At 33.7% G+C, this 22,228-nt stretch overlaps 1 pseudogene; it reads left to right on the top strand.

Annotated features, from left to right (window-relative positions):
- The window catches only part of LOC149545824 (uncharacterized), a 95,370-nt pseudogene that overhangs the window by 11,338 nt on the left and 61,804 nt on the right, over positions 1–22,228 (top strand).

Genomic DNA, 22,228 nt, shown 5'->3' on the forward strand with positions numbered 1-22,228 from the left:
CTTGTTTATTATTATGTATTTTGGCTTACTTATTAGCAATCAGCAATTGAAATTTTTAAATCATATTTGATATACTTATAATTCATTGAAAAGATAAAATAGAAATATATGAGAGCAATTGCAATAAGTAATAATAACATAAAGAAAATTTGTATATTAGTTTAGAAAAATTCAAATTAAATAATATTATTTTTAAATTAATTTTTTATTTTTTATTTTATGGATTGGTGAAGATGTATTCTATATAAATTTTAGATCTATCTTTCTTAAATGCGTTGATATTTAAATATAGTTATTAAATTACTATTATATTTTATGTTTTAAATCTCTCTTAAACTTTGTCTATCTTTACAACATTTTAATTTTTAAATAATAGTTATAAGTAAAACTGATGCTGTAAAAGGTAGGAGAATCCCCAAATCCTAGCCATCAACAATTAACCACATATCATAACATAACAATAACACAGATATTCAGATCCACAAAACACCAATTTGTCATAATAGAATCATAAGATTACATCCAACATGTCATGTTGTCGAAGTATCAAGCAATTACAATAGTAATTCTGCAAGACTCTTAGACTACAAAATATTTCTAAGATTTGGTTATGCTTTATTTAGAAGATTATGAGTATGATTTTTGACTTGCAAATTTAAAAAATACAAATAAAAAAATTCCATGATGACCTCTGAAAGTTCAAGATTACTGAATATATGTTATATCAATTTATATTTAAATCTTTTTGATTGATTTTTGGGGTAAATATTAAATATTTCCCTATATGAGGTATTTTTCTCTATATGGTATGAGAAACTGTTTTCTCTAAATCAGGTATTTTTCCCTAAGTTGCCTCACAGTTGCAAAATAGGATAGTGCATGGTTCTCATAGATGTTTTACTTCCACTTCCATCACTTGTTACAGCCATAATGCCTATGTATGCCATGATGCCTAAAATGTGCATGATACATTAAAAATAATCAATTAGATAGCCGGTGCCCCAGAGCGCTTGCATGGTCATCCATTGTCATCCATGTTACCATCTATTAATTTAGACTATTTATATATGTACGTTTGTTGCAATTATAGTTATGCTATTTTATGTATGGTAATGTATAAAATATTCATTTTAAATGATTGTAATGTAATTTTAATTAGTGCGTGGAAATAATTGTTGTTTTGTGTGCTGTATTATACTCTCTATTCTTTACCTGTTTTCAGATTCTACAATATATAGGTTCTACTTAATTCGTGTTGTGTGTTTTGTTTTGATTTTTATTTTTCGCCCATAGTGTTTAGGGACGAGGCCGAAGTTTTGAATAACATTGTGAATAGAGCATTGGGATTAATGAAAATAGATCCCATACATGTAGCCGAATATCCACTTGGTTTGGATGAACTAGTACAAGGCTTGGATGAACTAGTACATTGCCATTTTCTCTCCCAACTATGCCCAATCCTCATGGTGTCTGGATGAGCTTGCTTAAATGCTATAAATCAGAGCCCCTGCTAGAATCGTTCCCATTTTCTATCATGTTGATCCCTCTGATCTCAGATATATTGATCAAGGAAAAGGAATATATGCCGATGCATTCTGACAACATGCAAAGAAAGCTAGATACACCAAGGAAAGGCTAGATCAGTGGAAAGCGGCAACACACAAAATTTCATCCCTTTCCGGCTTACAGGTTAACAATAATAAGTATGTATTGTTTCTTTTTCTCCTTGATAGTCAAGTTCTGTATTCCATATATGTTGAGAAAAGTGATGAATGAGGAACTGATAATTTTTTTGTATTCTATATATTCTTTAATATTTATCTGCTCATGCAAGAGGAACTGAAAAAATTCTTGCGTAGAAGGAGTTTGTAGCGTTGGAGAACACGCAATATATTCATTTTAAATGATTGTAATGTAATTTTAATTAGTGCGTGCAAATAATTGTTGTTTTGTGTGCTGTATTATACTCTCTATTCTTTACCTGTTTTCAGATTCTACAATATATAGGTTCTACTTAATTCGTGTTGTGTGTTTTGTTTTGATTTTTATTTTTCGCCCATAATGTTTAGGGTCGAGGCCGAAGTTTTGAAGAACATTGTGAATAGAGCATTGGGATTAATGAAAATAGATCCCATACATGTAGCCGAATATCCACTTGGTTTGGATGAACTAGTACAAGGCTTCGTCGAATCAGTCACAAGTGAAGAAGACAGTGAAAAACTCATGGGGATCGTGGGCATGGGTGGCATTGGGAAATCCACTTTGGCCAAAGAGCTCTTCAACAGAAACTTTCGCTCATTTCAGAAATGCGGTTTTGTTCCCGACGTGCGGGATGAGGCATCCAGAAATGCTCTGCCTGAGAAGCAGAAAAAGCTTCTTACAGACCTTGACATTGAAAATTTGTCATTAGACGGTGTCAACGAAGGCAAAGTGGTACTCACAAATCGTTTGAGCTCTGTTCGGGCCCTCATTGTTTTGGATGACCTGGATCACATCGATCAGTTGTATGCTCTTTTGCCAAATAAACTCAACCTCTGATCCCAAAGTATGGTAATTGTGACGTCCCGCAAAAGGGATGTTCTTAAATCGATGGGTATCTCAAACATTTACGAAGTGCCAAGACTTGAGAGCTCAGTAGCGAAGAATTTATTCTGCAGGCATGCTTTCCAGAAGTCTTCTCCACCCACCAGATTTGACACTCTGGTTGACAAATTCGTCCAGGTTTGCGATGGTCTGCCTTTATCTCTGAAGGTATTAGGGGGACAGCTACATGGTGAGGATTCCATTGCTTACTGGGAATCCCAATTAGATAAAATCTCAAGAATATTGCCTAGTGACATCACAAAAAGGCTACAGGTTAGCTATGATGCTCCGGATAAAGAAGATAGAGAGATGTTCTTGGATGCGGCTTCTTTTCTCATCGGTGAATGCAAAAGCACAACTATAGCACTGTGGGATGGATCGGGTTGGAGTGGCCTGCACGGATTACAAACACTTGTAAATAAGTGTCTTGTGGAGCTGGTTTTCGAGAAACATAACGCCTTCAATGAGAAGAAGATACGGATGCACGATCATCTGAGGGACATGGGAAGAGAGATGGCAAGTGAGCACTCATCATATAGGCTTTGGCGTCCACACCAGATTCATAATATACTGCATTTCCAGGTAAATGTATTATTGGCTCCCCTTTAATTATTTCTTAGTGATATTATAAAAATAATAGTTTGTTGTTTTCTTTGGCTCTGCTTGCGGCAGAGTTGACTCAAATAGCTTGTATTCTGGTATTTTTCATTTAGAAAGAAATACAAATTAGAGGGATACAACCACCAGCTACTTTTGTGGCCTTCAAAGAGTATGCTCATTAGCTAATGCGAACCTCAAGAAAACTAAATATACTTCATGCGCAAAGCAATGAGTTCACGGAAGAGTTTGCATATTTATCCGAGCATCTTGTTTGGCTTCGCTGGCATACCCATTCATTAAGAAATCTTCCATCTTGGCTTCCATTAAGACATTTAAGTGTTTTAGAGCTTGATGATGCTAATGACTTGGAGGAGTTGTGGCAGGTCAATGTGGATGTAAGTAGTTTGAATCCGTGGTTTTTATGTAACAGCTTTTTGATAGTTTATATTTTTCTCAATTGAATTTAGTAGAATAATGAACTGAATTGAGTATAATGATGTTAGCGTGCAGCCTCCTCTGCAATTGAGAAAGCTTATCGTACGTTTCTCTTTCAAATTGCAACGGCTTCAAACCTCAATAGGACGTCTTCAAAATCTTAAAATGCTTTCCCTTTGTTTTAGTGGTAGCAGTTTGCCAGAAGAGTTCTGTGGCCTGCATTCGCTCAAGTATTTATATTTATACTGTCCAAAGTTATCTTCACTGCCAGCTGGTTTTGGCAATTTAAAAGATTTGAAGTATTTAATGCTATCTTGCCCACAGTTGAGCACTTTGCCAGATTCTTTCCAGCAGCTGATAAAGATGAAACATCTGCGATTATCCAGATGTGAAATGCTCTCCTCACTGCCTAATGGCTTTGGGAATTTAGTAAGATTGAAGTATTTAAGTCTAACGTTTTGCGAGCAGTTGAGCACTTTACCAGATTCTTTCAAGCAGTTGACACACTTGGAAGATCTAGAGATTCCATTCTCCTCAACTACCAATGGTTTGTCCTCGCTACCTATTGGTTTTGGTAATTTAAATAGATTGAAGCGCATAAGTCTAATTTGCTGTAGCCAGTTGAGCACGTTGCTGGACTCTTTCAGGCAGCTGATACACCTGGGATATCTGGATTTATCAGGTCGAAAAAATGTTATCCTCACTACCTGAGGGTTTTGACAATTTCAACAGATTGAAGCACATAAATCTGGGACTGTGCAAGCAGTTGAGAACTTTGCCAGATTCATTCAAGAGGCTGATACACCTGGAGCATCTAAATTTACAAGGTTGTGCCAAGCTTAAACTAAACTTAGATGTATTTGAAGGCATCGAAAAGCTCAAGTACTTGGGATTCAGCGGTTGTGAAGAATTAGAAGATTTTCCTAATCAAATTAAGAATCAGGCATCATTGACAAAATTAGATCTAACGGGTTGCATTAAGTTGAGAAGCTCACCAAGTAACATTGGTCAACTGGTCAACTTATGGTCGCTCAAAATTGAGAGCCAGGTGATGAAAGGCTTGCAGACTTCTCTTGTTCGCTTTCCCTCGTTGAAAAGATTGAAATTCTAAATTTCGAAGGTACAATGGAATTTGGTGCTGAGGAAGAAGACTGCAAACCAGTCTCCATGCTATCAATTTCTAGTGACTGTTGGCCCAACCTCCAAAATTTTGAGGTCGAGGACAATAGCATCGTTCAAAAAGACAAGTTTCTTAAAAATCACCATTTAATCGAGATAGAGAGACTGCCAGTGACCCTGCAAACGCTGTCAATATACCATTGCGAAGTGCTGAAGAATGTCAGCTATCTTAGTGGTCTCGTACGCCTTGAGAAGCTGCTAATACAATATTGTTCGTAGTTTGAAGAGCTGTCAAGCTTTGCCGATTTGGCTTCGCTGGAATACTTTAGACTGATAAAATGCCCCAAAGTTAAGAAAATAGAAGGCCTGCAACACTGCAATTCATTGAAGCATCTATGTCTTCGACAAACCCGCTGGAAGGAGTCCGTTATACAAAGTTTTAAGAAAGTGGAAGGATTGGAAGTAGTGGAGTTCGTATGTGACACCATATCAGCTCTCAAGTCTTGTATTCAATCTATAAATATCAAGGTAATAAAAACTTTCACAAATTCAGAGTTTTCTGAATTTATATTAATGTTCATGTTAATTACTTGCAAAAATTACTATTTGCAGGGAAGGCCGGGAGAAATATTTATACAAGGTAGCGTTAGCTGTGTCATGGAGCCCATTCTAAACTCTTCAGAGTTTCCTGATCTTACATTCAGGAAGGCCAAGCTGTTGGGATATGTACGCGAGACTAATTATTTCTTCTATAGGGAGGGAAAGGAGCTGAATGGGGAGGAGAGGAAAGTGGTACAAATATACTTGCACCTTGAAAACGGTGGAGATATAGTGGTCGTCACAACGAAGGAATTAGGATAGAGAAGGAGGTGCTAGTTGAGGGAAGCAGAAAAAGAGTCGTGAAGGCTTTTAAGAAATTATTAGCACTTCTGGAATAGTTTACTCTGTCTAATGTGTTGATCGGTCTAGCTTCAGGCTAATAATGTACAGGGTAAGCCTCAATTGGAATTAGCGAGAAGGGTAGTTAGGGTAGATTAATTGGAGTTTGTTTAAAAATAATTTTTTTGATAGATTGAACAATATATATATATAACGTTTTATAGTGAGAGATGGATGTTTTTAATGCTTTATTAAGCACACAATTATTTAATTTATTGAAAATTGAATTACTTTATTAACTTATATTATACTTTCATGATTTTGATTGTAGACTTTTTTTTTACAGAAGAAGCCTAATAGTTTGAGTAAGATCCAAAGTATATATTGGAAATTGAAGGACAAGCTTGAATATCTTAAATCCAAGCCTAAATCTACTGAATCTAAACCTAGTGATGATGATTATTAAAAAATGAAGAGAGAGTACAAGAAGTTGAAGCATGAATTGAAGATTACCAATCTAAAGTTGACTTTGAAGAGTGGTACTAGCAAAGTTGAATCTGATTTGAAGACAAAAAATATAGATTTTAGATTGAGTCTGGCGAAGAAGACATCTAAATTTTAAACATTGAAAGAAGATCATGAAGAACTTCATAAGTATAACACTATTGTGAAAGATGAACTAACTTAATGCAAACAACAACTTGAAAACCTTTATTCTAGAAGAGAAAAACTTGATGATTCAATGTCAATACAAAGACCTACTTATGATAAGACTGGTCTTGGTTATTTATTTAACATGTCTGCAAAGAAACCTAAAAATAGATAAGATCTAAAAGAAAAAGATAAATTTGATGATAAGATTGAATCTAGTCAATCTTCTGATAAATCTAAAGAAGTTGGACAAGACAAGGATGTTGAGATATTGGATGAGCCAAAGCAGGAGGAATCTACTAAGGAAGATATATATGAATTTAGAGGTAAGTGTTTTTCATGTAATGAAATAGGGTCATATGAAAAGAAATTGTACAAATAAGTCATTTAATCATGTTACAGATTTTTATTGTCATAATTGTCATGGTATGGGTCATAGAGAAAATGATTGTAGGAAATCTAAATATGATAATGATAGAAGGAATAGTAGAATGGCTAGAAATACTAACCCTATAGATAGAAGAAGATCTAATGAGAGGACATTGAGAGAAGGAAGATTTTATGAAGAAAGAAGGCAGATCGTGTGCTATAAGTGTAACAACTTTGGACCCATAGCTAAGAATTGTCATGCAGGTATTGACCAACATAATCCTAGAAGTAGTACCCCAATATGTTAGTTATGCAACAAGTTAAGACATACAACAAAGTATTTTAGAATGGACAGAAACTTCGGAGATAGAAGGAACAATGGAAGAAACTTCAAAAATAGAAGCAACGATGGAAGAAATGTCAAAAATGATAGAAGGAACCATGAAAGGAACTATGGAACTAAGAAATATAATAAGGAACAAATGAATGTACTCGGTGAGTTTCGAGAAGAACTTAATGAGGAATTTGTGAAGGAATTGAATATTTTTGAAGAAAATTTAGATGATGCAAAAACAACAAGATCGAAGTCAATAATCAAGTTTGATTCAGCTAAGTTGAATTAAGCTTGTTCACAACACTAGAATTCAAAACTTCATTTAGAGATCAAATTATGGGTAGCCAAGTTGGGAAAAGTTGTATCGAGATAAGTTTAGATGGTGTTTAAGCTCACTTGCAATTTGGAGCTTATCAAAACTTGTTACAAAGTAATTAAGAGTTAATGTTATTACAGAGAAAGTTAATTCTATAGTAGAAGATGAAAACTATGTTTTTATAGAGAATTTCATGGAGTGAAGATTCTTGGAGCATTGTTATGATGGAAAGAAGTTATGGTAAACCTTGGGTAGTATTTGAAGATCAAACAAAGATTTCAAGAAAATATTTTATTTTAGAATATAATTGATAGCTTTTTTGTGTTTGCAAAGTACATAATTAAAGCAATTTTGAATTGAATGAATATAATGGATTACATACTTGATTACAACTTCATTGAACTTACATCAAAATTATGGAGCACTCAGAAGCGACTTCAAAAGGTGATTTTAAACTTAACCTTATTTTTAGAAAGAGGTATTTTATCATTTCTCCATAGAATTTCTTTGATAAAGTTTATATTTGATAGAATCATCGATATGTCAGTAGTTCATAATGTTGAGAATGAGGAAAGACCAAAATTGAAGATTGTTTCCATGAATCCCATACAGAAGGAAACACTAATTCAACATTATCCATTACTCCGAAAAATGTAGTGTATTTGGAAGATGTAGGAAGTTATCTTAATAGAAAGTTTGAAACTATTGGGAGTGAGTATATGAAGAAAGATATGGAAGTTGTCTTTAACCATGATATGTTAGTAGAGCCTAGATTTGAACATTTGAAAGAACTAGACCTTTTCAAATATCATTTATCCCAAGAATTGGACACCAAAGAGTGGACTCAGATCATACTAAGTAGAATTCATGATGGAAAATTGTGGATGGAAGACAATGTAGTTGAAATCTCAGGCGACCTTATTCATGAGGTAACTAGTCTTAGCAAACATAGCAATGTACCTATAGGGGAGAAACTTGTTAAGGAGAAGGTTGAGAGCTAAACAAAAATAGTTTATAATGGGAAGGCCGTAGTGATCAACAACATTAAACAAGATGATATAAGGTTCCTGAGAAGAATCATTTCTTATTCTATATGTTCAAGTTCTAAAATTAATGAATTATTAGTAGGATTCATCTATGTAGGCTATAAGATTTGTGTTGGAAAGGAACAAGTTAACCTTAGTGAAATTCTGAGAGTGCAACTCCTACTAAACCTAAAGAAAATCAAAAGAACCAAGAATGGTGTTTTTAGATTTCAGTCATTGATCAATCATATATTCTTTCATGTACTTAAGAGATTTCCATACTTATAAGTCATAGAGATTATGAGTAGTGATAGATGTACCATGGAGAAGATTACAGATGTAGAAGACATCCAATAGATAAAATCTTGGATAGTGGAAATGTGATCATGAAGACATTTCAGAATGGGATGAAACAAAGATTCAGAATTACACCTAAAATTCTAGAAAGATTCAAATATGATATATGTGTTATGGTTGATACATATTTAACTCATATTCAAGCAGTAGAACCCCAAAAAACATTCCTTGATCCCTTAGGTTATGAGTTAAGTGATGATGTAGCAATTGGATATATTAATCTATTATTGAACTTCGAGAAGGACCAAGCTAAGTACATATTTGGGACATATGAAAAAATAACCCAATCAGCCCATCAAGCATCCTTAGAGAAAGCATCTTAGAAGAAGATTGAGACAATAATGAAGAAAGCTCTAGCTAAGGCCGATATGGTAGAAACTGAGTCACATGTAGTTAGATAGTCAATGAAGCAAGGAATGATGTATGTCTAATGACTATTAGTTGGACAAAAATCTGGCGTGTCTATTGCAGAGATACTCTCAGAACAAAGCATTCCATATGCTACAATATCAGCTGAACAACCAAGTGAGTTGAAGAGAATTTTGGAAAGATTAGTGGAAGTTGTGACTACCAAGACTAAAATAGTCAAGCAACAAGCTATTGGACCAAGAAAAAGATAAAAGATATTATTGACAATTGTGGAATCTAGTGAAGAAGAAGAACAAGGACAAGAAGTTAAACAAGTAGAGAAAGTTATTGTTTCTAAACAGTCAGGAAGAAAAGAAATGCAAGCTTGGAAGCCAAAGATTGAGAAGATAAACTCAACCATTGCAAATAAAGGGAACTTTCAGATGAACAAATTTTATGATTTATATAATCATATCGAGAAAGATCAAAATGATATCTCTATTGTGAGATATGTAATTTCTAACAATCTAAAACTTAAGGATATTGAAGGCATAGTGAATTAGAAAGTCTATTATAGACTGATAGAGAAGAAAGCACTAGCTCGAGAAGAGGATATAGAATTTTGGAAGTCTATGATAAGGACAATATGCAAAATAGATGATGAGGAAGAAGTTAGGAAATTGTTGTACAATCTGGCACCTTATTTAAGGAACAAGGTGAGACAATTTCTATTTATGGTGGGTGAGAAGGATAAAATAAGGAGCGAAATAGCCGTAGCTATCAGTTAGATGTTGACAGAATCAAAGGTAGTACCTTCACATGCACCTAAAACTTTGGAAGTGTTAGTAAGTTGTGACACTATGGAGATTAACCAAACCAATATTACGATTAACATTGATGACACTAATGCTTTTGAGAGTTTCGAGGATGAGGTTTTTCAAGATCAATTAAAAAAAATTGAAGAGGAAAAGAGGCTATTAGAGGTAGAATAGAGAAAAATTGAAGAAGCCAAGTAGAAATTGCTTGAAGAAGAAATGAAAAGAAGAGTTGAGGAAGAAAAGAAAAGGAAAATAGAGGAAGAAAAGAAGAAGAGAATAGAGGAGGAAGAAAAGAAAGAGAATGAAAGAAAAGAAAAGGAAGAGAAAGAGAAAGAAGAGAGAAGAGTTAAAGAGGCAGTAGAGAAGAAGCAAAGGGAAGAGGAATCTAAACCATCTAGTTCATGTGCTCCACTTTTTCTTGCTAGCCTTAGCAAGTGATGATGATGATCAAACTGACTTGATCTCATCTCTGACAAAACTTATTGAGAAGAATAGGAAAGTAAAGAGCCTACAAAGAACCTTAATGGAGGTAACTGGTAGATTACATAGTACTTTGGAAGTCAAGCATATAGATGCAAATCTAGACTAGAGGGCACAAGTAGTGTTAAAATATTTTGGTGAAGAATTTACAATTTTTTTGAATTTTGTAGAATCAAAGGCCTAGATTTCACATGATGCTAATTTATTTAGCACCATTTGTCAAATATCAAGAATGATTTGCTAAGTCTTGATACTTGTATAAAGGAACTTTGGAAATGTCAACAAGATGGAAAGGTATTGTACTTTAAGTTTACCTTATCTCATAAGTTGACCAAGGATTTTGACGGAAAGATTGAAGGAAAGCTGGGTGAGATAGAAGCTCTATTAAACCAAATACAACAACCTTCCAAAAAAGTGCAAAAATAGCCAATGTTACATGGATAAAAGGTTTAAATAGTATCAAGACATGTTTTGACCATTTCGTGAAGATATTATCAACTTAAGGCAGATGAACAAAGTTTTTGACAGTTTTTGACATTCTAACCTTTGTCATTGATGTCAAAGGGGGAGAAGATGCATAAGAAAATTGTAAATAAGGTAAGGGAGAAGATGAAAATAAGGTAAGTTATAAAATCATATCGAAAGGGGGAGCATAAGTAAGATGGATTATTTGTAAAGATGATTAATGTATTGTTATAGTAATGTTTTGGACAAGTTCTCTATATTTAGCCAATTTTCCCTAGTGTGTTGCCATCAATGTCAAAGGGGGAGATTTTTGAAAATTAGATAATGAAGATATATAATTGTTGTCATTTATGGAAAAAAATGATATACATGGTTGTAGAACACCTCAGAAATAAAGATAATTAACTTTTAATACTCAAAAATTTGTCTAAGTATGAAATTGGATTACAACAGTGTATTGTTTTGTATGTAACTTCTTACTGACATCATATTATGATTAGCAAAGTTAGATGGACATAGTATACATGTCAATGATGATGTTTATAACCTCATAAATCTGTATGGACTGTATCGAAAAGAGATATTCACATTTTACCAGTGAAATAGGACAATGAAATTAAAGGAAGGAATTATTTTGTTTACAAAATAATTACTTGACCAATTAGGGCCAACATCCTAGATGTTTACTCTAAGTTGGAAAAGTATATTATGGTCTTAGCTGACCTAGTAGAAATTTCTAAAAAGGTGTGGTATTTATGCAAAGGACATCTTGAAAATTCAACTATGTTGTGATATGTTATTTTGAGCAATTGTATTGTGATAAATGAAATGTGAACGTTTGTGAAGCGATATATGTGAATTTTTGAGAAGCTATTTTTGTGATCTAAGATCGAGCTGAAGATCAGAGATCAATCAAGAAAGAAATTACAACACCTATGTACCAAATGACTAATTACTTGTTTGGGCATTGATCTCTTCTTGTAATTGGAAGTGCCTGTTTGGGTAGTGGGCTCATCTTGCATCTATTGTACTACAAAACGTAACAGGGTTGGAATCTCCTAACAAGGATACAAAGTCTCCTAACAGGGACTCTTTATACTAAATTTTCTCATTAACTCCTAACAAGGTCCATCCTCTAACAAGGAACACACACACACACACACACACACACACACACACACACACACACACACACACATATATATATATTAGTATATTATCTAGTGGGTATCATCCCCACCACGATTTCCCTTGGCTAGGGTTTCTCTAGTTTAAAAAATGGTGTTATGAGTTATCTTTGTCCATGGTTACTATTACTATTCAACATTACTTGTTTACTTTCTTATGTATGATTCAAAGTAATAAATAATATTCAGTTGGAAACTAAAGTTTGTAAATTACTTATTCACCCTGTCAGCTCCTCTCAGTAATTCCTATTTCTAACATATATCTCACAGAATATAGTAGAGTTAGAATATGTTGCAGCAACAAACAATTGTAATCAAGTTGTTTGGATGAAGTAGATGATGAAGGATATAAGGATAGAATTTAGTGAACCTATTTTCATACATTGTGATAACACAAGAACAATGAATATGTCTAAGAATCTAGTGTTGCATTCTAAGACTAAGCACATTTCTATCAAATATCACATGTTGAGAGAGAAAGTTGCAAAAAAGGAAATCAGATTGAAGTATGTAAGAACCAAAGAGAAGATTGCAAATATTTTCACAAAGCCTCTTCCCAAAGAGACATTTGAGTATTTGTGAGGTATGCTAGGGGTTATGCCCCTACCTACATCAGAGTAGATGATGCAAGAGTGCATCACTCTAGTGATACAAAGCACTATGGTTTTTCTATAATGAATATAGATGCTTCCTATGTGGGGGAGTATCTATGATGGATAGAGTTTTTTTGAATAGTGTAGTTGGACACTTGAGCAAGTCAAAGACAATTGTTGCAAAGATAGATGGTTTCTGAAACCTTTGACATTGATGTCAATTGTGGAGAGATTACAACATCAAAAACATTTTGATAAATGGAGAAGTTAAAGAGCACATTGAGGTATATCAATGGGAGAGAATGATTGATGAAGATGATTTTAAAAGAAAGGATAACCATCTTTAATAGTTGGTATTCTTGGAACTAGATATTTTTAATCTATATTTCCATCAATGCCAAAGGGGGAGATTGTTGGAATCATGAATGTTGATGATACTCTTATGGGAAAGTATTTTAGAAACATGATTAGATCATTATTTCAATTATATGTTACATTCATGACTATGTTTTTCATTGATGTCAACATAGTAGTTTTTTGTCGTATTTGACAGAAGTACAATGCTAAAGATAAAGTTGGTATAGATAGATCGTTGAGTATTTTCACTAGTGAGGTTAATAGGAGATACTACTAAGTGTCTAGTATATGCTACTATCCTCAGGAGAAAAAGATATTAAGTTTGGAAAAAGTTATGCAAGTTTTGATGAAGACTATTCTAAGATAGAGTTTATAGAAGCATATTCTAGTAAACTTGTTATATCTCTTAGAAGATTTCTTATTCTAAGAAGAATGGTTAAAGGCATATAGAAGACATATTGGAGATAATGTGGCTAAGCTCACTCATCATAATAGTACATGTATGGAAAGTTATTCAAGTTACAAGGTGACAAATTCATATTATCAGTAAGTATAACATGTTCTTAATGAGGTCCTATAATAATTAATTGAGAAGGTGTAGTATCCAACATAGGAAATTGTTCTATGGATCGGTATAAAGGAAGGAAATTTTCCTTTGTTATGTATAGATGAAAGAAGTAAGAAATAAGGGCATAAAGGAAAAGAAAATATATAATTGTGAAGATAAGAAGATTAGAGTGAACTTGGAGAAAACTTCATTGATGAAGTTTTATTTTGAGACCTAAGGTTTGATATTTGGATCCGAGGTTCATGACCTAGTCTAAAAGGTTTGATAGTGATTGGTCTAGTTGATAGGATAGAGGAAAGAGGATAAAGAATAGTACAAACAATTATTCTACAAGGAATAGTTGAGTGATTAGTTGGATAATGAAGTTTAGTGATCTTACCCTAGAAGCTACTTGGACAGTGGGTCCTTCTATCTTTCACAACTCCTAACATGGTTGGTACAACTCCTAACAGGATTGGAATCTCCTAATAGGGTCCATCCTCTAACAAGAAATATATATATATATATATATATATATATATATATATATATATATATATATGTCAGTATATCTTTGTGGGCATCATTCCCACTGGGGTTTTCCCTCTGATCAAGGGTTTCCCTAGTTAACAAATTCAATGTAATAGTGTATGTGCATCTTTTTATGGTTATTTTTACTTTGACTAAATGGTTAAGATTAATTAAGGCCGATAAATGTTTTAATTGGATAATTGATTCACCCCCCACCCCCCCCCCCCCTCTTAGTTATCTTGGTTGTCTATTATTTCTAACAAAGAATTATATTTTGGACCAACTTGTTGCATAGTTCACAAGTTCAATAAAAATTTGAATGGACAAGAGAAACTACTCCAAAGGGCAAAGAGAAAATTTGAAAATAATGTTCTAGAAAATATGGCACAGAAGATTGCCATAGATCAAGTGGAACTTTGTTGAAAGAGGGAGATTGTTGAGAACAGATTAATACAAGTATGATCAATATGTTTCAATCATTTTCTTTTGACTAATGTCAAACCCATTATTTTTTGGTAAGACAACTACTTATATGATTTAAGTACTATCACTTAATTGATTGCTGAAGAAGATTTGATCAAAAGATATAACAACAACACCTAGAGGAAAGGTTGAGTTATGTTATGTATAGAAGTACAAGAATTAGTTAAGACAATGATATCATAATATATTGATAAACTACTTAAGGCTGCAAAGGTTGGCTACACTAGAAGCAAGTTCAGAAGAACAAGTTAAATAGAGTTTGTCTACAAAGCTTGACTAAGTGAATTATTGGTGCTGAGAAAAGTCAGTGCAAGTTGAGTAGAAAATTAGTTAGAGCCAACTAAAATTTTATTCTAGTGTATAATGAGAAAAATAGTGGATGTTGAGCACCAGTAAACTTTAGTTCATGTTGAGTGATTTTACAAAGGATGTCGAGCAATGCATTATGTGTCAAGCATCAAAAGCAAGTTAATACCGAGTGTTAGCATTATTTGAAAGATTATGAATTTGATGGATCTAAGTTGACAAGTTTTTTTTCTCAGATTGTGTTAACTAGGTGGAAGATAAGATTGATGAGCTAGTGGCACAAATTTCAAGGTAAACCATTTTGAGGTGAATTCAAAGAGGATTGGAAGAGAAGTTTCTAGAAGTGATGTGGAATGAGAGGTAGATTCATTGAATCCTACCTAATATGTCCTAACCCTAAATTGGATGATGGAGAATGAATGACAAAAGATCTTAATTTCCTATTTATAGGGATGACTAGTTAGAAGCAAGGGTTGCCATGTGTGAGAACCTAAGGAAGACAAGGACTCAAAGGTTTTGCTTCATCAAGTGACCTAAGTAAAGAAGTCCACATTGGCATGTTAAGCATGATGGCTTAAGGATATGAATGCTTAAAGGATGGAAAAGCTATCAAAGTTGGAATGTGTGAAGGCCAAGCAGAATGGGGGACTAAAATAGAAATCTGTATTTGGCAAATGGAGTTGTAAGTTATTATCAGATCAAGCCTTTTTGTTACTCTCTAATTATTGTATTAGTATAGGGTAAATAATTTGGATTAAGGCTGACGTAATCATCATTTGTAAATCCTTTAATTGGAAGACATTCCAAGTGAATGGTCTAAAGTCCTCTAACAAAGCTCACTCCTAATGGGGTGATTGAAATCCTTTAACAGGGTCACATTTAAGAGTCTATATTGTAACGTTTAATAGGGTTAACCTTTCACAAGGCATCACTTTAGAAGAGTGAAAAAAAGTAGCATGTTACTAGTGGTTTTTCCTAAATTGGGTTTCCATGCAAATCATTGTGTCAAATGTGTTATTGAATCTATTATGTTTAATGTTTACATTTCTACAAATTTATTTGACAATAACCTACAAATTTTAGCTAATTGCATAATCTTATGGATGCATGCATGATGATAAATATTTTATGGGTTCACTAAACTGTGAAAAGTTTTATTTATACATCTAGACCTTGGATAACTGATTCACCCCCCCTCTTAGTTATTCTAATGAATTCCAATAGAACTTTCTACTATTCTTATTTCTTTGGAGAGCACTGTAAATAATGTTGTTTCCTTGTTTTTGAAATTAAGTGATACCATAGATTTTTCCAAGGAAATCAAAGACAAGTTTTCAAAGATTGATATTGATATGAAGGCAAGTGCAAACCATTTTTCACTTGACCCGAGTACTAGCTCAACATATTTTGTCAAGATCAAGTATTTGACTTACTTGTAGGTAGATTTATTCAGAGTTTTATAATTCCAAACATGGATGTAATGTAGAAATACGTTGTTCATGCAAAGACATTAATCCATGATAACAACTTTTCTATTGTTGATCATACATGATGGAGTTATCAGTTGAAGTTTAGATAGCCTTGCATACTTCTAAAGTTTTGCAAGAAAATTGGGATAAAACCATGTCTCTAATTTTGAAGTACATAGTGAGTTCCTCTCACATTTTGGTATTACCTTGTAAATATGCGTGTGTGTCAAAAACAAGGGGGAAATAAAGCATGTGAGGAGTCTAGAGGAGTCCAAGGGGGAAATATAGTTATATAATATAGCATATGAGGAGTCTAATGTACAAGGAAGATGAAATCTATAAATATTACAAAGCTACAAAAATAATTTTGAAAAATAAAAAACACAGTTAGTGACAATCAAGTATCAACACAGTAGTCAAAACTGAGCTACAAACCCAAGTATATTGATAGGGGGAGTTTTGACTCATAATTTTGGGCATTTAGAATTTTGGTATGATAAGTGTTTTTGTCAGTAATGCCAAAGGTGGAGATTGTTGGCCTTATGGCCAAACTATTTGTCAATTAGTGCCAAAACACTTAGTCATTTGGTTGGTTACATTGTCACCAAGAAACCATAGAGTAATCCTTGTAGATAGTGTGAACTGAGCCAACAATGGAGTGTTAAACAAGCTAGCTGTGTTAAATAAGTAGAGGGAATTATAGTGTTGAGCGAGCTACAATACTAACCAAATTTTTGTATTTTCAACCAAGCTCTACAATGTTTGTTGAGTCATCAGTGTTTACCTAGTTCATGCCTACTCCTGAGTGATGAATGTGGACAAAGCACCAGGGTCAACCGAGTGCTAGATTTTTTTGAGTTCACTGTGTTGATGAGTGCTAGTATATCACCTAAGTGGTCTTCTAAACCTGTGTCAACATTGAGCCAACTTGGTGAAGATTGTTTAATATGGTATTGTAGAGGACTTTAGAAAGTAATTATTTGGATTAGTATATATGAGAGATATCTTGTCAAATCAAAGTGAGAATATAAATATATGAAGAACATGTGAAAGAGTATGAAGATTGACTAAAGGCTAAAATTAGTATAAGGAAAAGCATAGTCACATTCATCACATTAAGGTGATCATTCTACATCAAGGGAATCTCACTTAGCAAATCGAGTTGCAGAGCAAAGATCAGCTACTAGTTCATCCTAATAGGTGCATCAATCAAATCCTCTAACAAGGTGGACTTAACCATCTTATGTATAATCTTCTAATCAAGTACGTACCTCATTATATTGTATAAATCCTTTTACTAGGTGGACCTAACAGTCCTTATTGCTCCTAATAGGGTAGATCACTAGACATTGTCAATTGTAAGCCTTAGCAGACCAACTTTATATTGCAATATTAAAGCTTTTGGATATTATCTCCACCCTAGTTTTACTTTCTATTTGGAAGGTTTCTAGGTTACCAAATATTGTGTCAAGTGTTATGAATTTTTTATTACTTTCAGTCTTTCATGCATGCAATTAGATAAAATTAGTAATTAAAGGACTAATTGGTGAATTGAAGTAATTATTTGTTCTTGAGTCATGCCCCCCCCCCCCCCCCCCCTTCTTAAACACCTACCCTTCTCTACATTTCCAATAGATATAACAATGATGACTATCCTAAGTTAACTACACGTTATAGAAGTTTGAATACCATTTAATCTTTCTTTTTTATTACAATCAAACTAATTTAAATTATGGTAGAATTAGGAGATGAACTATGCATTAATAAATTACAAATACCTCCATAATAAATTCAAACTATGTGCAAAAATTAGTAGAGCTAGAGTTAAAATAAATAGTGGAGCAATAGTTGGAAAGGTAATAATGACATCAATCTTCATACTCGTCCTCAATATTGAGACTCACAATTTGATCTAAAAGCACTGAAACTTGATCCATGCACCTTATTGTGGAACTCTTCTATCACTTGAGTCTTATCGACTCACATTATTTACTTCTAATAGACGTCAACAAATAGATTATTAGTTTCTCCCTCTCTCTTATAAGAGATAATAAGGCTCAATATTCCCCTCCTTTATCTAACATAGAGAAAACTCATGACATTTCTACATGCTAATCAAAACAAGTAGTTATCAACTATTTCACTCAAAGTTTTGAACCTTGATCTTTCACCATCACTTTTGACATGCAAACTTTGAGGTTTATACAACCTTTTCAAAAATCTTTGTCATAGGAACAACTGTAACCACATTATTTCCCCAAGCCTTATCATAGATAATGCATTTCATATTGTCAAATACCACTCTATAATTCTTCCCACATAGCTACCCAATACTTTGTAAATGATGCTTCAATTTTAGAGTATAATAGATATCTTGAACACTTTTTTGTACCTTCCTTTTTTTCTAAGCATCCATGGCTCCTTTGTATGTGACCTCTACAGTATTGTTATTACCAAGAGTAATATTGGATCTAAAACTATCATCAAGCTTTAAAAATGTTTCCTTATTCATAGACATGTGGTTAGATAACCTAGAATCCAAATACCAAACATCCTTCAAATTATTTTCAGCTTTTCCAAAAGACAACAATATATTATTTGAGGAAGGATATTCATCTTGTTAAGCATAATTGGCATTATTATTACCTAATTTCAATATAATCTCTTTATCAAAATGTCCATACCTATTATAATGATAGAATTGGATGTTTATTTAATCAAATATGCCTCTATCTCTTCCTCCTTGACTACCTCCTCTTCCTTTAGTTCCTCTTGAATAATTTTGATTTTGACCTAATGTAGGAGCATCCTAGGGTAGTTGGCCATCTTGCATATTGGAGGGATTTTGGTGGAGTTGAGTGGACCTATTTGGGTCTTGGTTAATTATTTTTGATGTATTTAATAATTATTGTAAGCCTTTTAAGTCATTTAGTATTTTAGTTTATGTTGGAGGCCGACTTGTGGCTCTACATGTATTTAATGTAAGGGTTATTTAATTTGTAGCTTATTGGGCCAACTTGTGGTTTAGTTGGGTATAAGTAAGGGGTATTGTGGATTCTTTAGTCATTATTCATCCATCTTGGAGAAGAGCTAGTAGCTGGGGCTTCAGAAATAAGGAGATTTCTTGGTGGGCTTGCGAGCACAAGTTTAGATCTTCCTCGGAGGTTTCTACAAGAGTGTGGATCTAGAATATCTAGGGTTTAGATTGGATCTCAAGGGAACTTGCAAAACTATTACTTTCTTTTTATTTGGTCGTACCAAGAAGGCCATACAACTTGACATATTGCACATAAATAGTTATTTTATGAATAAAGAGTTGTGATTTGGTATCAAATATTGCATTGTTGTTGTGTTTCCACTTGTGTGGTTATTTGTAGGGGGATAGGACATCTCCTTTGGAGATTCTCCTATGTTGCACTATATCAAGGGGTATCAAAAATTTTTTTTTGCCTGAGTTTGTAGACTGAGCACCGAAGTTGAGGCAGTTCGGACTAGAGCTTGGGTGGAGGCTAGAAGAGAAGGTTGATCTTGTGGAGTTGATTGATCTTCTTGATTTGTGTATTTATTGCAGAGGGTTTGCAAAAATATTGGAAGAAGCCTCCAAGATGATTGGACCTTAGGGCAATTGATCTTACTAATGCTATAGAAGAAATGGTTTTAGAGAAGGTTAAAGTAGATTTTAGATCTGAAATGGAAGAGGTTAAATCTAGTTTTAGATCTTAGATGGTATTGATGAATAGTGACATTATTGCTCAAATTTTGAGTTCCTTAGGTGGTGTACCTCAAGATATGGCTACTGAAGGTAGTTATGAGGAAGTTCCTGAAGACTTCGAAGCTATCAAATCAAGTGGTGAGGAAAAAACTGATCATGTGGAGAGACTTATGGGAAATAGGGATGGTTAGTTTTCTAGACTTGGATCTTAGTTGAAGTTGAAGCATAAGATGGAAGTTTCTAATTTCTTAGGTAAATTGAATCCTAAAGACCTAATTGATTGGATTGATGAATTTGAGGACTATGTTGAGCTAGAGGATATTGAAGTTTCATTAAGAGTGAGGTTGGCATGGACTAAGTTGAAAGGACATATTGTTCTTTTGTGGAAAGAACTGTAGTGAGATCAAGAAGAAGAAGGCAAATTGAAAATCTCTAGATGCAAATTGATGGTAACTAAGTTGAAGGCTAAGTTCATTCCTATTGATTATAAACTTGAGATGTTTGAGAGATTGTAGAATTCTAAATAGAAGGATATGGCTATAAAAGATTATACTGAGGAGTTCTACAAGTTGACTATTTGGTCTAGGAATAAAGAATTGTTAAAGCAGAAGGTAGTGTAGTACATTAATGGTTTGAGATTCAATATTTAGGATGAGGTTGGTATGTTGAATATTTCTTTGGCTGAGGATTCTTATTTGTATGATTTTAGAGTAGAAGAAAAGCTGAAGAAGAAGAATCAAGGTAATTCCAGAGGGAAGGAGAAGCATGACTACTTGAGAAAAGCTAAACTAAGTGAAGAAGATGAACCAAAATGTGTTGATCAAAAAAGAAGGACAGGTAGAGGTGCTTTTAAGGGTACTTATTTCAAATGTCATGAAGAAGGACATAGATTTTATGAGTTTCTGTAGAAGGTTGGTGACAGAAGAGTTTCTATTTTGAATGAGGCTTAAGACCATGAATCTAAGTAGCCAGAGATTTTTCTAGCTCATTGAGTACTAGTTAGTCAAAGGACACTGGAATCTTGTCAGAGTAGTAATTTTTTCAAGACTCATTGTAAGTCTAGTGGTAAAATTTGTAATGTGAATGTAGATCATGGTAGTGTTGATAACCTTATTGCTGAGGAGATGGTTCGAAAACTTGGTTTGACAAGAATGAGACATCCTTATCCTTATAAGATTGGCTAGTTGTAAGGTGAGCATGCTTTGGTAGTGAGGGAACAATGCCTTGTTGATTTCTATATTGGGCAGTATAAGGATCAAGTGTTGTGTGATATTATGGACATGAATAGTTGTCATTTATTTCTAGGTAGACCTTGGCAGTGTGATAGCAAGGTTGTGCATGATTGTATCAAAAGATTGTTTACAATTGTGAAAGGTGGCATGAAGCATTCTATGATTCCTTTGTAGAATGAAAAGGTTAGTCAAAGGAACCTAAGTATTTGTAGCCAAGTTGAATTGGTAGATTCTGAAAGGGTTAGAGATTAGTGTGGACAAAAAACCTATGGAACACTGAGGGTGGATGTGAATAAGAAGAAGTAGAAAAAGGGAAAGAGTGTACAAGTTGAGGACTTGGAGGACATGTTTATGAACAACAAATTTAGGATTTATGTTTTGAATCTTGAAAGATGTTCTTCTATCTATTGAGAACATCTTTTTGCACCTAGGCAATCTAATGTAGGAGCATCCTAGGCTAGTTGGCCATCCTTCATGTTGGATGGATTTTGGTGGAGTTGAGTAGACCTATTTGGGTATTGCTTAGTTATTTTTGATGTATTTAATAAGTATTGTAAGCCTTTTAAGGCATTTGGTATTTAATTTTTGTTGGAGCTCGACTTGTGGCTCTACATGTATTTAATGTAAGGGATATTTAATTTGTAGCTTACTGGGCCAACTTGTGGCTTAGTTGGGTATAAGTAGGGGGTATTGTGGAATCTTTAGTCACTATTTATCCATCTTGGAGAAGAGGATGTGGTAGAGGAGCAAATCTTACAGAAGAGATGTTAGAAACAGTAGTCCACCAAGATAACTAAGATGGAGGGGTGAATTAGTTATCCAAAAATTAAAAAATTTATCAACCTTAAAAAATCTTATCCAACAACCATATTAAGATGCACATAGACAATTACAACAAATATGTTAACTAGGGAAACCCTCGATTAGAGGGAAAACCCTAGTGGGAATGATGCCCACAAGATGATGTATGAATATAAATATTTCGTATTAGAGGATGGACCCTATTAGGAGATTCCAACCCTACTAGGAGCT

This window comes from Cupressus sempervirens, chromosome 7 (genome assembly GCF_028749045.1).
Source record: "Cupressus sempervirens isolate cs-2001-9-10 chromosome 7, ASM2874904v1, whole genome shotgun sequence".
In the NCBI taxonomy this organism is placed as follows: Eukaryota; Viridiplantae; Streptophyta; class Pinopsida; order Cupressales; family Cupressaceae; genus Cupressus; species Cupressus sempervirens.